The sequence below is a fragment of the Xenopus tropicalis genome, chromosome 7 (assembly GCF_000004195.4).
Source record: "Xenopus tropicalis strain Nigerian chromosome 7, UCB_Xtro_10.0, whole genome shotgun sequence".
NCBI lineage: Eukaryota > Metazoa > Chordata > Amphibia > Anura > Pipidae > Xenopus > Xenopus tropicalis.
This window is the reverse complement of record NC_030683.2, coordinates 19,251,892-19,270,639: the sequence shown is the minus strand read 5'-3', so window position 1 is coordinate 19,270,639 and position 18,748 is coordinate 19,251,892. Positions and strand designations below refer to the sequence as shown.

The 18,748-nt window shown below is 46.4% G+C and overlaps 1 protein-coding gene across 4 annotated transcripts in view; it reads right to left on the bottom strand.

Moving 5' to 3' along the window:
• The window catches only part of fgfr2 (fibroblast growth factor receptor 2), a 68,469-nt gene extending 57,310 nt beyond the window's left edge, over positions 1–11,159 (bottom strand). For 2 of the 4 annotated variants that reach the window (XM_012965896.2, XM_012965898.3), the window contains exon 1: positions 10,642–11,159. The gene's annotated coding sequence lies outside the window, so the exon portion shown is untranslated. The remainder of the gene's footprint in view (positions 1–10,641) is intronic. The other 2 variants (XM_012965899.3, NM_001102856.1) reach the window with 2 other exon arrangements.
• Between the last annotated feature and the right edge of the window lie 7,589 nt (positions 11,160–18,748).

Sequence of the window (18,748 nt, the reverse complement as noted above, 5' to 3'; positions counted from 1 at the left end):
AAAAATATCCTTTATGTCTGAAATATTACACACACACACATATAATATATATTTCCAATGCAGGAAATATATATTATATGTGTGTGTGTGTGATATTTCTCTCTGCCCCTGTGTAACCCTATCCTGCCCAGGATGGCCGAGTATTAACATCCAACATTCACGCTGCATCCACATCCCTATATTGCTCTAGCAGGCAAGCAGCTTTATTGTAGGGGGGATACATGATACACAATAGATGTGCCTGCCCCATTTTGTGGGAGAATAACCCCTAAACACAGCGGCCTCAGCACGAGGCTACAATTTCTGGCACATCATTAAAGTGTCACATGATTTTACCCCTAATTCATGGTAGGTAATTCCCCCTGCGCTGCTGCTCCAAGTAACTGTCTCGCCCCATTCCCGGCGCCTTCGTTCCCAGCTATCCGGCCTCCCCTGCCATTGTTTTCATGACTTACTGAGCTGAAAGGGACATCGTTCTGTGATTTACAAGGGCACGAAAATCTGGTTTTTAATCCAGGTGGGTCAGGCATTTAACAATAATAATAAAAAAAAGAGCTCAGTTCCATTGTGTTATGCCCGTTCTGCTAATAGGAAAATACAGTAGGAGTAGTTAATAAGTTGCAATTATACAGGCTTTTAATAAGGTTAATTCACAAGAAGTAAATGCAAACACTTATTCTGTAATATGTAAGTGGGAGCTGCCATAATACTTACCCTGGCAGAGAGCCGCACCATAGAGACTAATGCAACAGCACACCTAGTGGTCAAACAGAGAGGCAGTGTCAGGACTATGGCAGGTTGGCTGCTACATTACTCAGAAGCTGTACAATTGCTCAGGAGTCGCAATATTGCACTTGCACCTCCCTGATGCGACGCTGCAGGCACATAGGAGAGGGCTAAACGCTGCAACCACCCTCCCTCCCAGCACATTCTTTGACTTTTACATTTTATGAACTTCCTAGGAGAAGTCTGTAACTCGACTGAGTGCAGCCTGCACCAAGCACAGGCCTAATTGCAAGATCTTTCCCAAGTCGGATCAGGGTCTGTTTCTTGTCACCCCCCCCCAAAAAAAAAATGCCAGGCCCATGTCTACCCCAGACCAGAGCTACACTCTGTGCCTGTCAACCTGCCTGTGATTAATTACCCACAGGCCCCGGCTGCTGAACTCACAGCAGAACAGCACACAGAGCCCCTCAGTCTCACCGACAAGCCAGTTTCCCCCTCTCGCTGCCTCTGCACTGTGCAAACTCTGGGCTTTGCCAGAACAACTTGGCTAAGGGGGAAAACGAGACCAAAGAGATTTGGCAGGGAATGCGTCCAAATACCTCCAAACGTGCAAAAAAAATGAAAACAGCGACACTAAGGCCTCAGCGGGGTGGTCTCCATAAAGACAATACGTCCGGGCCCACAGCGGTCACAGCGTTGCTCAACTCTTATATAAATGGCTGCCAAAATCCACCCCTCCGTGGAGAATGGAGTAACCCTTGAGGTGCAGCAGGGCAGCCATAAGGGGTTAAAAGGCAAGCTATCTAGTGAGAGGCCCCTAAATTGGCTCCCAGTAGGTGCAATAAATACATAAAGATATACAAGGGGCAAGTAAGTGGGCTACTACCCTGAACCTTGCGTTGTGCATGGTAGGATTCTCAAAGAACAAGAGTGTGGATAATATTAGATGTATTAGGGTGAGTCCATGGGGTGGCATTGATATTGCCAGCACCCTAAGGTCTGTGGCACGTGGGGCATTATGGTGGTGGCCACCACTGTTCAGCACCATATGAAACTTCCCATGGGCCATTAGCCTCTTAACAACATTTAGGGGGGGGATTTATTAACATTGGAGACAAACATCACTGGTGATGTTTGTCAGTGTTAATAAATACACCTAAGAATGGTCCTCCCCTGTCAGATGGCAGTGCCATACGGAGCGCCCGGTGTGCCATCAGCCTAAAACAGCAGTCTGCACGGTTCTGGGAGTTATAGTACAACAAGAGCTTCAGCTTGGACAGCAGTGCTCTTAATATTGGGCCCCCACCACCTTTGGCCGGGCCCCATCACACCTGGAAATAAAAGCAAAATAAAATTCCTCTACGTGAAATATATAAAGGCTGCCACCCACCCGTGAATCGAGCCGAGACACTGCCGCCATTGTTGCTTGTTGTTTTATAAATTATTATTCGGTTTTTATCCGAACCAAATGTTTCCTATCATCAGAGAGCGGATTATAAAAATAATAACCTGAACGTTGTACGAAAGCTCAGTTATGAAATCCCTTCCGCATTATGCTGCATTTACATACAAATTGGAGCTGCCATCTTGCTTGCATAGGTTAAGCCATTCTGTACCTCATGTATTTTATATACTGAGCTTACTGTACCAGGCCAGAGGTTCAGCAACAGTGGCGTAACTACTCTGCGCCAGCCCCCCCCTGCAAAAATACCTCCTCCCAGCCCCGTAGCTCCACCCACTTGCATATAAATCCACACTCTCTGCACGGACATTTATAGGCGACAATGGAGAAAGCAGACCCTGCATTCCAGACCCCTCCATCCTCAATGGGGGGCTGCTTTCTCTATTGTTACCCCCCTGTTCAGCAGCCCTATAACAGTAATGATCCAGGCCTTCAAAGTTTTCCCAGCAGCTCCCAAACTTGGATCTGATTAGGCCATTTTGAGTGTCAGTGGCTCCGCACATGCTCAGTGTGCTGTGATTGGAAATCATCAAGCAGAAAAGGGTTTGGTTGTCATAAAATCTGATGCTAAAGGGCTGATTATTAATGTTATTACATTGCCTTTCAATCAGCCAACTTTAAAATACAGTGTCCCCCCAAATCTGCCCCTGGGTTGGCCCACACGGCACCCCTTTAATACTATGGGGCTATAAAACAGCACTTTGATACCCCTTTTTCTTTCAGTATCCATTTAGTGAGCTCTTTAGTGGCTCCTGAATAAAATGGGGCAAAAAAAAAAAAGGAAAGCTCTTAAGGGGAAGTATATTGTGTATAATGACAGAAAACCTAATTCCAAGCAATTATTTCTAAATGTATTTGCTATTGAAAGCAGCTTTTGGTTATCAGTTCTCCTCTCCAGCTGTGGATCAGCTACATTGTTTCAGGAGTCAGAAGCAGCGGTGCACAGACTATAAACTGCCAGACGCTGTTCTCCTCTCCAGCTGTGGATCAGCTACATTGTTTCAGGAGTCAGAAGCAGCGGTGCACAGACTATATACTGCCAGACGCTGATTTTGACGGCAATTACATATGCAAATAACCTTAAACCCCGTTTCTAAGGCTGCTAATCAGGCACATAATGAGGTTTATGCACGGCAGGTGAGGGGCTTAGCACCTGAGCAGCATCACTTTATGTTTGTGTTTGTTTTATTTTCACTTTCCGTGGGGGATCTAAAGAGCGGTGCGCTAATTGCCCCTTCCCTCATGCTGACCCATCCATCACACTTGTGACTCCTGCCTCCCCTTTCCCTTTGAGCTCTGATCTCCATCCCTAACACAAAGATTAAGATGGAAGGGGGGGGGGTTAAGCATCGAGGGGCTTTAGAATCCTCAATTCTGCCTGGAATTCTAAAAAAAAGGACATGGAGATTTCACACTCCTCCTCCTCTCCCTAAAGGTGGCCATACATGTTACACATTTACCATATTTCCCGCAGCTATTGGTCATCTCCCACCATATACGCACCAATATCTCGTACGACAAGATCGGTCCATGTATGGCCCATTATCTTGGGACCTTTCACTGCCCTCCCTGGAAGACCTCCATTAGACTGTAAGCTCTTCTGCAGTTTGCCGGTGAGTAACGGCTGAAATAATCTAAGTGCCAAAAGTGCTGACACACAGCAACCAATAACCAATTAGAGCTTAGTTTACATCATTCTAGCTGCTACAGAATGACCAAAACTAAATGCTGATTGGTTGCAAGGGGAAAATGTCCCAGTAAATGTAAATAATACCCTCTAATCTTAATGCCTGGGGGGGGGATAAGGACAGGATTTGGCCACTGGGACAAATTGACTAAAGCAATAAGATCATAATGGGCACAAGCCTGTCGGGAAAGGACCACGAGTGCCACTGCAGTTCCTGCCTGAAGGGATTTCCAAACCTTCCCAATAAATATTGGACAATTTTCGGACAGATATGTATCAGAGAGCAGTTGGTATAAATCTGCCCCAGTATGGCCAGCATCTTGGTCTATAAGATTTGGGACAAAGAGGAGCCTGTTGAAATTTCCACTAAAGCCACTTTACAAACTTTATGGGCAATGATCCACGGGGCATTTTGGAGGAGGTTTCCCGTGTGTAATTACCTATAAGCATTAGTTGGGCACTCACCCCAACTGCAGAACAGATTTATACAGAAAGGAGAAGCACCAACAACCTCTCCTACAAATGTGTGTCCCTATGTACTCAAGACTCCATCCTCCCCACCAGAGGCGTCAAATGTTATAACGGAATCAGCGCCGGCAAACCAACACCTAGTTGCACAACGCACTTCACACCATCCGCTTGTAGCCTGTGGCCCCTTATCCAGGAGGCGCCATGTAGGGGAGAGAACAAAACCCTACAAATCCAATCATGGAAGCCAGACACCCAGATAAGGACGTCAGCACCCTGTAGCTGCAATAACAACAGGCAGAGAGAGGAAACAAGAGCAGATTATGCAGAGCGGCTGGTAGCGGGCATAGCAAGTAATAAGGGAGGCGGAATAAAGAGGGCGATTAAATAAAATTAAGCCCCTGCTATGATTTGATCAAAGGAAGATGTTTATTCTCCTGACTGCACTGGTGCGGGGGTCTGTGGGATTAGCACAATAAAAGGCCATCAGGGTCAGGCGGAGAGATTCCCCCTGTTATTGTTCATTGACCCTCACCGCTTGTCTCTGCCCATTTAGCAAAGCCACTGAAGCTTGGGCATCTACAGGCAGCCGCACAGGCAGAAATGGAGCACAGGCGTTTCCAAATGTGACATGGCGAGTACACTGGTACATTAGCAAGAAAAACACAACTCTCATTTCACCCACAGCGGACTGCACTTCCCAGCATTCTCAGCGAGCCTACTGCTATGGGTAAAGGCACATGATATGCCTGACTGAAAGAATTCAAAAGAATCCAGTCAGAGGAATGACAGCATTAAGCCGAATCCCACAACATGAAAAGCACTTATAGCTTCAAGGGATGGGTGGTAGCTGCATAGAAGGAATAAATACAAATGCACAGGAATTTAATGATGCCTGGGATACATATCCTCAAAGGCTAAATGGTTCTTGGATTTTTAGAGATTCTGGAAGACTATGTATCTACCCTACAGTCATTACTGTATTACAACTCCCTGCAGCTCGTCATATGGCAAGGAAAATACCATGTTACTAACTGGAAAGCCAAATTCTATATAAATAACAGAATAAATCAATGTTACCCAGAATTGTACCTAAAAGCTACAGCCACAGTCCCTTCCCAGAGGCTATTATCCCACTGCTACTATAGGCACCATCTCTCCCTACTATACCTGCTATCCCACAGCCCCAGTCCCTTCCCAGAGGCTATTATCCCCCCACTGCTACTATAGGCACCATCTCTCCCTACTATACCTGCTATCCCACAGCCCCAGTCCCTTCCCAGAGGCTATTATTCCCCCACTGCTACTATAGGCACCATCTCTCCCTACTATACCTGCTATCCCACAGCCACAGTCCCTTCCCAGAGGCTATTATCCCCCTACTGCTACTATAGGCACCATCTCTCCCTACTATACCTGCTATCCCACAGCCCCAGTCCCTTCCCAGAGGCTATTATCCCCCCACTGCTACTATAGGTACCATCTCTCCCTACTATACCTGCTATCCCACAGCCCCAGTCTCTTCCCAGAGGCTATTATCCCCCCACTGCTACTATAGGCACCATCTCTCCCTACTATACCTGCTATCCCACAGCCCCAGTCCCTTCCCAGAGGCTATTATCCCCCCACTGCTACTATAGGTACCATCTCTCCCTACTATACCTGCTATCCCACAGCCCCAGTCTCTTCCCAGAGGCTATTATCCCCCCACTGCTACTATAGGCACCATCTCTCCCTACTATACCTGCTATCCCACAGCCCCAGTCCCTTCCCAGAGGCTATTATCCCCCCACTGCTACTATAGGTACCATCTCTCCCTACTATACCTGCTATCCCACAGCCCCAGTCCCTTCCCAGAGGCTATTATCCCCCCACTGCTACTATAGGCACCATCTCTCCCTACTATACCTGCTATCCCACAGCCACAGTCTCTTCCCAGAGGCTATTATCCCCCCACTGCTACTATAGGCACCATCTCTCCCTACTATACCTGCTATCCCACAGCCCCAGTCCCTTCCCAGAGGCTATTATCCCACTGCTACTATAGGCACCATCTCTCCCTACTATACCTGCTATCCCACAGCCCCAGTCCCTTCCCAGGGGCTAGTATCCCCCCACTGCTACTATAGGCACCATCTCTCCCTACTATACCTGCTATCCCACAGCCACAGTCCCTTCCCAGAGGTTATTATCCCCCCACTGCTACTATAGGCACCATCACTCCCTACTATACCTGCTATCCCACAGCCACAGTCCCTTCCCAGAGGTTATTATCCCCCCACTGCTACTATAGGCACCATCACTCCCTACTATACCTGCTATCCCACAGCCTCAGTCCCTTCCCAGAGGCTATTATCCCCCCACTGCTACTATAGGCACCATCTCTCCCTACTATACCTGCTACCCCACAGCCCCAGTCCCTTTCTAGAGGCTATTATCCCCCCACTGCTACTATAGGCACCATCTCCCCCTACTATACCTGCTATCCCACAGCCCCAGTCCCTTCCCAGAGGCTATTATCCCCCCACTGCTACTATAGGCACTATCTCTCCCTACTATACCTGCTATCCCACAGCCACAGTCCCTTCCCAGAGGCTATTATCCCCACTGCTACTATAGGCACCATCTCTCCCTACTATACCTGCTATCCCACAGCCCCAGTCCCTTCCCAGAGGCTATTATCCCCCCACTGCTACTATAGGCACCATCTCTCCCTACTATACCTGCTATCCCACAGCCACAGTCCCTTCCCAGAGGCTATTATCCCCCCACTGCTACTATAGGCACCATCTCTCCCTACTATACCTGCTATCCCACAGCCCCAGTCCCTTCCCAGAGGCTATTATCCCACTGCTACTATAGGCACCATCTCTCCCTACTATACCTGCTATCCCACAGCCACAGTCCCTTCCCAGAGGCTACTTAAAAGGTGCTGTTACCCTGTTGCAAGGTCAATAAAAAAATGTATGGTATGTCACGGATATTTCACAAACTCGACCTACACAAATGTTGCATTTTTGCAGCCCCCCTTTCCCAGGATTGAGGGCAGCCCCTGCTAGGGATCCCTACAGAGAGCAGTAAGCAATGCTAACACCAGCGCAGAAGACAAAGTGGTACACACGTCCATGCCGAGGCAGAAATACGGGCTCTATTCCAATAAATAGTGAAACCTCCGAAGTTGCACCTGACAATCCTGTTTTTCCTGTAAAACCTACAAAATCTCAAGTTTTTAAATGTTCAGGAAACCCCCCAACACACATGTTCATATCTGTGTCCCAAACCCTGCAAAACTGTGAAATGCGTTGACACATTAAGAAAGATCCATAAGTGACTTTTTTCCTCCCGCAAAACAAAATGTCATTTCAGCTCTTTGGGAAAGAATGCGGGAATGAAAGGGCCCCTGCTTTACAAATGATTTAAGTCTTGTTACACAACAGTCTCCCCCTCTGAATAATGACACTTGGTATAATCTCTTTTCAGCTCTAACAAGCCACTCTCTATAGCACCCATTCCTATTATAAGCACATCCCTTTCATGGAAACAACACCTTGCCCCGGACTTTCTCTTCCCTAATGCGGCGACTCCAAATAACGCAATGTAAGAGGGTTTAACCCCTGCACCCCTGAAACCTGCTAAATCCCTGGAAGGCACAGTGCTGGCGCTCTTATTTGTGCATTTAAATCCCATATAGAATTTCTCATTTCTTTCCAAGAAGTTTTTGGCTTCCTCCCCCAGCACTCCACCATAGATTTCTATTATCTAAAGGTTTGGCCAAGATCAGAAAATAGCCCTAATCTGCATTTTAATTGAGATTCCACAGAAGGGGAGACCGTGCCTCAATCCCTACTTATCAAGGGGCTTTAGTGCAACCCCCATTAAACCCGCACAATGAGCGGGGGCACCATGTACACTCTCATATAAAGCCAAGGAATTCAGCCTCCCTCTTGGCCACGGATTCCCCCATTGTATGCACCCCAGATTCCAGCACACAATGTACATTTAATGAGGGCTCCACAATGCACTTTTTCACACTTAACACATCCAGTACGGAGATTTGTAAAAGGGTTGTTATCTTTTTAGACCAAGCTCCGACACCAAGGTACAATGGAGCTTCACAACAAAATGCAAACACCAACGCACAGTCCCAAGAGCAGTTGGCACACAGGGATTTTACATGCAGCCCCTGGAACCTTTACATTATAGATGGATTTTTTCCCCCTTTACAAACAGCCTTCAAGTCAGTTCCTTGATTAACACCAGATACCACGCTGACTGGGTTAGGAATTCACGGCCGGTGGGACAAAGGAATGTTTTGCAAGGATTTTTTTTATAATGATAAAGAAAACCTGAATTTTCCAAAATGTGAAGCTTTTGTTGGGCTGCGTTCAGGGGCCTGTAATGCGTCTGTGGCTTTGCCCGCTGTGTGGGTGCTAAACACCTAACAGGCCTCTCTCACGGGTAGAATCCTAGCCCCTTTCTTCCTTGCCCGATGCAGACTATAAACCTGTCATTAATGGATCGGCAGTTCGTTTAACCTGTAGGAAGCACCCCCCCCAACCCTGATGTTGCCGAGTTTTGCGTAGAAAATAAAGGAGGACAAATAAAGAGAATTAAAAGCCGAAGGGGCTGCTGTGGGGCAGGCAATATTAGGCTCAGCAGGAGGAGAACATGTAAAATATTCATGCAAATATCCAAAATATGAGGACCTGGGGGTGCATTATTGCCCCCAGGACATTTTACATAAAACAGTCTTTACAAGATAGCGTTAGTACATGAATGCAAACACAGACATAGCGAGGGTACATACACACTACTACTCAGACTGTCCGTGCCCCTTGTACTGGGCCCCTCGAGCATCTTAGCACCTAAACAGTCCTGTCAAACCCTAGGGCAAAGGCACGCAATGGATCCTGCATTGGTTCCATGACCCTTTACTTGTCCAGCCCTACGTATGTACACAGTGGAAATGTAAATGTGGCTTGTGGCTCTGCTCTATGCATATACATAGCAACCGGTCCATCAGACCCGGTGGGTTCCAGCATTCGTGCCCATTGTGATACATAACTGTACAAAGAAAGACCCTATTGTTTAGCGAGCATTTAGGAGCAATCAGGAGTCGCACTCCCCTACTGCACAAGGGGTACCCACGGGTATAACATTGTAACCTGTAAAAGCAAATCCACATTCTGCAATGTTGTTTGTCCAGCCTGCAGCCCTCCAGCTGATCTGGAACTCCCAGAATTCCCCAGTAAGCTATAAGCATCAGATAATAGTGAGAGTGGCATTTAGACTGTCTGGTCATGACCAAGGGCCTATGTTTATATGTTACATTCATAAACCTACTTGGGGCAAAGCATGCTTTGTTGCATACCATAATGCAGGCCGCAGTGGCCCTCCATATTATTCACATTTATTTATAAAGCGCCAACATATTCCGCAGCGCTGAACAATAAGTGGGTTCCATACATTGGACATACAGAGTAACATATAAAGCAATCAATAACCGATACAGGAGGTGAAGAGAGCCCTGCCCAAAAGAGCTTACAATCTACAAGGAGAAAGGGTTGAGACACAAGGTGTTGTTCAACTGCAACAGGCTTTGGGCAGTCAAAAGCCGCTCACTTGTAGGCTGCCCAATGGCTGACCATTATCACCCAAGTTTGACCATTAATTACCAGCTTTTCTTAGTTTGGGAAATATGATTGCTTTGATCCCATTTGTCTATAACAATTATAATAACACATAGACATAGCGCCTTCTACAACAACTTTCCAACATCAATCCTGGGAGCTACCACACAGCTTGCATGGCAGGGGTAAAATTAAATATTATCCACTCACTCCAATAATATAGCGCCTCATAGTGGCCAAACATGCCAGAAAGCTTTAATATTTAAACCCAATTTCTTGTAGGCACTTGAGTACCATTCACTTCAGCAATAAATACAAGCTGGGCAAAAGTCCATGTTTTTCAAAATTCATAACGATCTAAAGCTGTTTTAAATGTTCTAAAACACCAACCCACATTATCATGCATTGCTCCCATAAATAAAGACCATAAAGTAAAATATGCAACAAACATCACCCTGCAGCGGTTTTGTGCGGCAAAGCGAATTTAACGCATTGCGCTTCCAATTACGCACAGCGATTTCCTCATTACCTGATTAAAGCAAGGAGTTTTAGACAAGTTTAACCAATGACATGACACAGGTATATCCCCTGTGGGGGTCTGTACCCCAGTTCTATTAGGCTGAGAAGCCCCTCCTAGAGTTACAACGTTGCGGGTTTGTTGGCATTACCTGGAGAGATGGCGGTGTAAGAAAATCCCCTCAGCCCTGCATCAGGCGTGTGCCTGGCAAGACTCCGTGTGTCCCAGGGGACAGATTCCCAAGTCCCGTTTCAGCCAATGAGAAATACGTATCCCTCCGAGCGCAGGGTGAGCGAGTCCCGATCCCGACTCAGAGCCCGGTAACCAGCAGCAGCCAAAGCCAGTGAGGTTCCAAAGAGGGGAACAGGCAGAATCCCCTTTGCAGGGTGAATGAGTAAGTTCTCTGTGATTTCTTTTCTCTCTGAGTGAATCACCAATCCCCTGATAGTCCCACAGTGATGAATCCCGCAAGGTTCAGTGCATAGGAATCCCGGTAAGTGCTATCCAGGCAAGCCAAGCCCTTCCAGGCAGCAGTGCAGCCACAAACAATAAGGTAATAGGTAGGGAAAGTTCCCAAAAGTGGATGTGTGAGAGGTGCAACCCAGTGTAGATCCCGTGTGTGAGGGGCAATGGAAAGTCTGTGTGACTTTTCCCTCCCTCCCCCTCACTCCTCATCCTCACTCCCAGCCCCTTCCTCCTCCCTGAGTCACTCCCCTCTGTCTGGAACCTGAGCCTTCATCCCTCCCTTCATCCAATGCTGGAGCAGCTCCTCTCCCCTGGCCCAGTCTCCCTTCCCCAAGCCCTGCTGGCCCTCCCCCTGTGCCTGCCCCACACTTTGGCATACATCACTGCACAGACTGGGGAAGGTTTGTTTGTATTGGAATTACTATGCTATGTGCGCTCTCTTTCTCTCCCATTTTCCATCTCCTTCTCCTAATATTTATCTTCTCTTCATACCCCCCTCATCATTAAACAAACAAAAAAAAAATTAAGATCACCGGTGAGGTCACAGTATTTTAGTGATGTCATACTGTGTACTTGCATCGCCATTGGGCAATAGGGTTGGCAATGTTAACAAGAGAAAAATAATCTTCTACTGCCTAATTATAAATATATTATAAGTAATATTTTTATGGCGCTACTAATTATATTCAGCTATACAAAGTAGAAAATAAACCTCTGTGCCAAAGAGCTTACAATCCTGTAACTGTCACTGCTATAGGGAGGCTGGAAGGTTCTATAGGTTCTACTGAATAGGTGATTGGTAAAAAGTGCTTTGAAAGGGTACAGATTGCAGCACTCAGGCTCAGACTGGCAATCTGTGGATTCTGCAAATGCCAGCTATATAAAGTAAGCCTCTGTACCAAAGAACTTACAATCTAAAATCCTGTCACTGTCGAAGGGAGGCTGGAAAGTTCTGCTGTATAGATGATTAGTGTCTTGAAAAGGTACAAATAGGGACACTCGGGCCCCGACTGGCAATCTGTGGGTCCTGGCAAATGCCAGCTATATAAAGTAAGAGTAAGCCTCTGCACCAAAGAACTTACAATCTAAAATACAGTCATTGTCAAAGGAAGGCTGGAAAGTTCTACTGTACAGATAATTTGTGTCTTGAAAGGGTACAAATATGTGTGTATGTATGTATATCTTTATTTATAAAACGCTACTTATGTACGCAGCGCTGTACAGTAGAATAGATTAATACAAACAGGGTGTTAATAAGATAATAGATAAATACAAAGTATAATAATAAATACAGATAAATACAGCAGCAATAAGTTGAGAGTCGAGGATACAAGAGGAAGGAGGTCCCTGCCCCGTAGAGCTTACAATCTATATAAATAGTGACACTCAGGCCCGGACTGGCAATCTGTGGGTTCTGGCAAATGCCAGAGGGGCTGCTGTAAGATGCCATAGACACTCACTATTTATTGGGCTAGTGGGGGGCTGTTTGGGCTTCTCTGTACATGAAATACCAGGGCCTATTTTGACTCCCAGACACTGTCCCTTACATAGTGGGGGTCACAAGGAGCAGCAGGTACAGGTAGGAAGAGTTGGCAGTTAGTAGGCACAGCAGAGCATGATGGACACAAGACAAACACTAAGTCCAAAAAAACACATGCGCCATAAGCCCCATTTATTAGTTGGCATCAAGATTACACGGGCATCATGGTGGTACCAGGTTATTACCTGCATGGAGTTTGTATGTTTTCCCTGTGCTGACGTGGAGTTTTTCTAGATAAAAATGACCATAGCGTATGTGAAAGTTATACATACATTAGATTGTAAGCTCCAGATCTGTGAATATGTCCGTTATACGTACATTAGATTGTAAGCTCTTGATCTGTGAATATGTCCGTTATACATACATTAGATTGTAAGCTCTTGATCTGTGAATATGTCAGTTATACGTACATTAGATTGTAAGCTCTAGATCTGTGAATATGTCAGTTATACGTACATTAGATTGTAAGCTCTAGATCTGTGAATATGTCCGTTATACATACATTAGATTGTAAGCTCTAGATCTGTGAATATGTCGGTTCTATATACACAAAGGATAGTCATTTGGGTAAGAGTGCATTTCAGCTCTGAGGCTATGGGACATAATGCCCTGAAACTGGAGGCTTCGGTGCCGCAGCAGAGAAAAGGTGGAACTGTTTGTAACATTTGGAAGAGAAGGGTAAGTGGCCCAGACTGCCCCAATTGACTAATAATAAACAGAGGCAGGAAGGGGAGTTGCCATAGCATTTATTTATCTTGGGACCCAACCAAGTCATTTCGGAGGGACACATAGTCCGTTCCTGCTCCACGCCAGATCTGTCGCGATTATCCCATTATCCTATTATCCCACCAGCCAATCACAGGAAGAGATGTTTAGTAAAGTAAAGTATTGCTGGATAAATAATGATACATATTATTAAAATGTGTATTGGAATCGGCTGGTGATGTCTCCTTTAGTTGGGCCTTGCTTTATGGCAGGGATTCCTTCCCTCCTTATAGACCAGCCTTCTGTCACAGTGGTCACACTGTTATATGAAACGCATTGCGGCACAATGGTGGACATTCTCCTGCCCGGGTGATTATTAGCTCTGTGGGTCTCTGAGCAAACGCTTTATTCCATTACTCCTCGGCATCCGTGTTCCCTGCACTTTGTACTTTATGCAGAAAAGCGCAGTTAGCCATCACATAAATGCAGGTAGGCAAGACCGTGTACTATTTGGTAGCTCACTTTCAGTGTAACTTTGAGTATGACATATGACATTGTTGTTTTTTTGTTATTTTTTATTACTGATCTGTTTATTCAAACCCTCTCCTATTGATATATACTGTATATATATATATATATATGGATTGTGACTGCTGGGGATTTTCCCTTTTTGTTTGCCCCCCCCCCCCCCCCCCCCCCAGAAACCTTTCCAAACACACCTGTCTATGAAATCATTGGCATTTACAAACTATCTGGGTGTTTTTATTGGCAGCTCCCGTGGGTCGCAGGATTCGGTGCAGACTAGACTTCTGGCTCTGGGTAAGGCACGGTGCTACAACAAGGAGCTCTCTTACCCCAAAAAGGTGTTTTCCTTTAACAAATTGCTGCCCACAGTTCACCACCCAAACACCATGAGACTCAGACTCGTACCTTAGCCCAGGTTCTAGACGGCAGCTGAAGCTGAAGGGGCCCTGCCGCTTGTTAAACAATAAATGCTGTTGTCGTCTGTGGGTTATACACAATGTTGTCCTATGTGCCATATTAAGGTGGCCATACACTATAAGAGCCATTTGTTTGGTTAGGTCGCCAAATGACCTGTCCATGGATATGCCCACCTAAAGTGGGTGATATTGGTGTAATCCGATGGAAGGAGAATAGGACTGCATCAATGAGTTTAAGTGGTCCCATATCCGAAGGGAAAATCAAATCTGTCCAGTCGACATCTGCCCAATTTTAGGCCAGATATTGGTCAGGTAGGCCCGTTAGGGGTCCCCATACATGGGCAAGTAAGCTGCCAAATTGGTCTGAAGGACCTCAGCTGCCTTAAGGTGCCCATACACCTTCAGTTCCACTCACTTCGTGATGTTGCCAAGCGAGCGGATCTTCTCCCGATATCTCCCATCTACGGGTGGGCATTATCAGGAAAATGTAGGCTAATTCAATCGTTTGGCCCTGGGGCCAAACAATCGAATTATGACGGCGGCAATTGGCGCAGTTGGTTTGGGGGGCACATCAACGAGCCGATGCGGTCCCCAATCCGACCAAATAGTTTAACCTGCCCGATCGATATCTGGCCAATTTCAGGCCAGATGTCAGTCGGGGAGGCCCGTTGTTGCTGCCCATACACGGGCCGATAAGCTGCCGAATCGGTCTAAGGGCCACCTTTATCCGCAAACCCAGTCTGCGGCCCACTGACCACCATTACTCAGGAAGTGACATCATCAAAAGTGGGCGGTGGTAGAAAAATAAACGTTTACATTTTATTTTTAAAGGAGTAAAATATAGATTATATATATAGACCTGTGACCCGCATCTATACCCGCATCTGAAAGTCCTACCCCCAACCCACAGGTGGCGCTCAATTTTACCATGTCATACCATGTCAAATACCAGAACTTACGTGCAGTTGCACACAGTTGCATTGATATTGGCCAATCTGACACATTTGCAGCACAATTGGCCTATGATTAAGTGTCTGTAAACACGAAACGCGTAAGGCGATTATGGTACCCCAATAAAGTTACTATTAAATCAAGAATTGTGCCTGAAGATTTGCTCAATGAGTGCCTGCTCGGTGATATCCACTCCCTCAACTGAAGGCTCATATGTTGAATTACAAACATTATCTGCACATTTGTGTATATTCAGATGAGTTGGAGCGGCCATGACTGCTCGACTGAGGTATCCTCATACAGAAACAATGCCCCTAGAGAAGAAATGGTGGAACGCCTGCTCAGCTTTACCAAGCCATAAGAGTGAAGCACCTTTGAGACATGGAAGGGGTACCTTTATTGTATCAGGTAGAAAAGGCAACACAAAGCATGTATTGTTCCCTAACTCCCTAATTGGTCAGTGCAAAGTCCCTTTCACACAGCTCATTGCATGTCTATGCCGCTCATTCATTTTGTTTACAATCAGATTATTCGCTAATGATGAGGTGAATACCATCTTCAAAGAGACAGATATGGGCACTATCTCTTTAATTATCTACCAATTGGATCACAGGGGGGACTAAGTGGTTTATGTCTTAGGGGGGATAAGAAAGCTTTTGATCTCCCTCCCAATGGCACCTACAGAGAGTTGTACAAACCCAAGGGTAAGCTGGCCATACATGCACCAATATAATCGTACAAAACACAGTTTTGTGCAATTTTCAGTCCATGTGGGGGCTCACAATTATTGTCCCGATAATTTTCGTACAATGGCAATTAGTTGTTTAGTCAGTCAAACAAATGAAAATGAATGAAATCTGCGCATGTATTGTGTATCTGCCGATATCCTAGGGCCAGGGTCGGACTGGTGGTGCAGGGCTCACTGGGGCTTCTGCCTGAGGGGCCTCTGCACCCCCCAATGGCCCCTGCCACCTTTATTCCCCCCAGAGGCCCCCAACACCCTCCAACCTCCTCTCCCGAGCACTCCTGATAGAAACGTACCTGCGGCGTGTCGGGGGAGGAAGATGGCAGATCGCGGGAGCACCCTGGGGTGGGGATCGGATCTGGGCCACCGGGGCCCAACGGGTTTTTTCTCAGTACCCCGGTGGCCCAGACCAATGCTGCCTTCGGGGACCTACCAAGGAAGTCACTTTCATACGATTGGTGTCTGCCAACTTATTTCATGTTCAGAACATCCTCCCATTTGTTATTTTTAGGGCTTTATCCTACAATTTCAATCTGAATGGAAGTGATGTCACTTCCACCATCTGGGGGGGGTTACTAATGACTGGTGCCTAGGTGGCATCATGGGCCCTTGCTCTCCCGTAGTTACACCCCTGCATGGGAGGAGCTTCTCATTGCAATTATGGGAGGATCTTTAATTAGATCCTCCTTCCTAGTTACACCCTTGTTGTAATAAACTCCGCCCTCTCTAATCTGCCTGGCACACAGAAGCCAATGGGAGAGATTGCTGTTAGACTGAGCTCATTATGTCAGTAGCGTTTCTTTTTCAAATCCCGCAGTCCAAGGGTGTGAGTCTATTCTTGGGCGCAAAGAGACATTTTGCACAAGTTTTACTCTGATTTTACATGAATAGCTCAGTTTCCCTATATGAGTTCATTGGACACATAAGGACAGATACAATTAAATAAGCCGGCCAACCCCAAACGCACCATCCTGCCCGGCTTACCTCATGGGGTCTATTTTAATGCAATCTAGAAGTGAAGAATGGCTGATGAATTAGTCGGCCCCGGCCAGTTCCCTTCATTTGCATTTGAATTCGCCACTCATTGTTTATTCCCAAAACATATTCTGAGTGAGAGAGCCCCGGGGCTACAGCACTGAAATCCTCTCTCTCCAAACAAACACAAGCCCTTCTGCTATTTGGGGACGGAAAAGAGCATTTCATATTAACAACATGTTCAAAATATCATTAGAGGGAAACTATCATCCAAGAATAACATTTGGAGCCTTTTCTTTAAAATCATATGCAGTGCTTAGTGAAATGGCTACTACAGCTGGGCATACACAAGCTCGGTTTGGGCAACCACATGCCAAATCACATCATGTTGATCTTGTAGATAGTAAGCTCTTTTGGGCAGGGCCCTCTTCACCTCTTGTATCAGTTATTAATTGCTTTATATGTTACTCTGTATGTCCAATGTATGTAACCCACACAGAAAATTGGCCCCCGGGGCTAATGTTGTGCTAATAATGCAAGCCAATGTAGAAAGGACCAGGCAGTTCCTACGGGCGTGGGGGAAACCACCTCATGTGATTTTAAGGTAATGGCACAGTCTTCCATGCTAAAGACCCAGTAACAAAGTACCCAAAATCACTATCCATTACTCTCTACATCAGTGGTTCCCGTAGAGGGGGCTCATAACTTGGCTGGGAGGGGCAAACTAGAGGCCCGTTAAGGAGAGATTTGGGGAGAATGCCTAGCTTGTTGCTTGGAAGCCCAGCTTAAAGGTCACTTGGAGTAAGATTTGGGGGGTGAACGCTTATTTGCCTTCTTAGATATTTTTGGAACTATGACTGTATAGGTTGACTAGTTGTGAGCTAAGGAGGGCCCCGACCAAATGACGGGTCATTCTGGAAACTGCTGTACTGCCATAAGACAGTACATAAAATTGCCTGTGCCGGGTTTTGTCGGGTAGTTATTCTGGATAGGATGCTAGAAGTTGCAGTTTAACAGCATCTACACCAAGGGAGGCCAAGGAGTGCCCCATGTACCATTCAGCTGCTGAGAGATTCTGGGGCTTCTAGGCTTCATCCATTGCTAAAACCTCTAATTCCCCGAGGGGTGCCAAGCTTATTTCCTTGGATTGTGCCTGTACCTTCTGGGCTACATCCGTATCTTATGGTAAATGTGGTTGATGTCTTGCTACGGGGGGGAATAAAACCTTCCACACAGAGAACAAGACCCATGAGGATTCATATAAGGTGCCAAGACTTAGGGGCTGAGGAGCCAACTCTTCCTGTGCCAGAGGGGCCACATTCTACTGAGTGACAATTCATGGCAGGCCCCTTTGGCAGTAAAAGATTGGAAGTGTTGTGGTGAAAAGGAGTTTTTAATTCCGAGCTGGTTGATTATATTGTGTTTGGACGGATGTTCTCAGGGTCTCAGAAAATCAGGCTCCAACCTCAGAGCGCTGACATCTCATGAGCCAAGTTTTTTTTGGGGGGGGTTGCAAAGCATCTCCCAGGCAGCACTTAGAGACTGCAAAACCGTCCCAACGATTCCTTTGTTCCGTGCCAACCCCCCCCCCCCCCCGCCCCTGTGCACACACAAGATTACACCATCAGGATGGAGACAATACACAATTAATCCTCTCCCTCACACCCTGAGAACTGCAAAGATACGACAAACAAGGAGAGGGTCCTGCCAGGGAAAGGCTTTCCCACTGAGGGCGTGCAGCCCCCTTGGCTAGGAAGCATACATGTGTAGTGTAGAGTGGTCAGTCGGTGCCAGGAGTGCCACCCAGTGCCTACAGATACCTGTATTGGCATTAAAAGAAACCTTTTCTTCAGACAGGGCCCTTGCACGGGACCTAATATTTCTATAAAATAGCACAGGCCGCCCAGTGGCCCTTGAATTACAGCTGACAGCATCC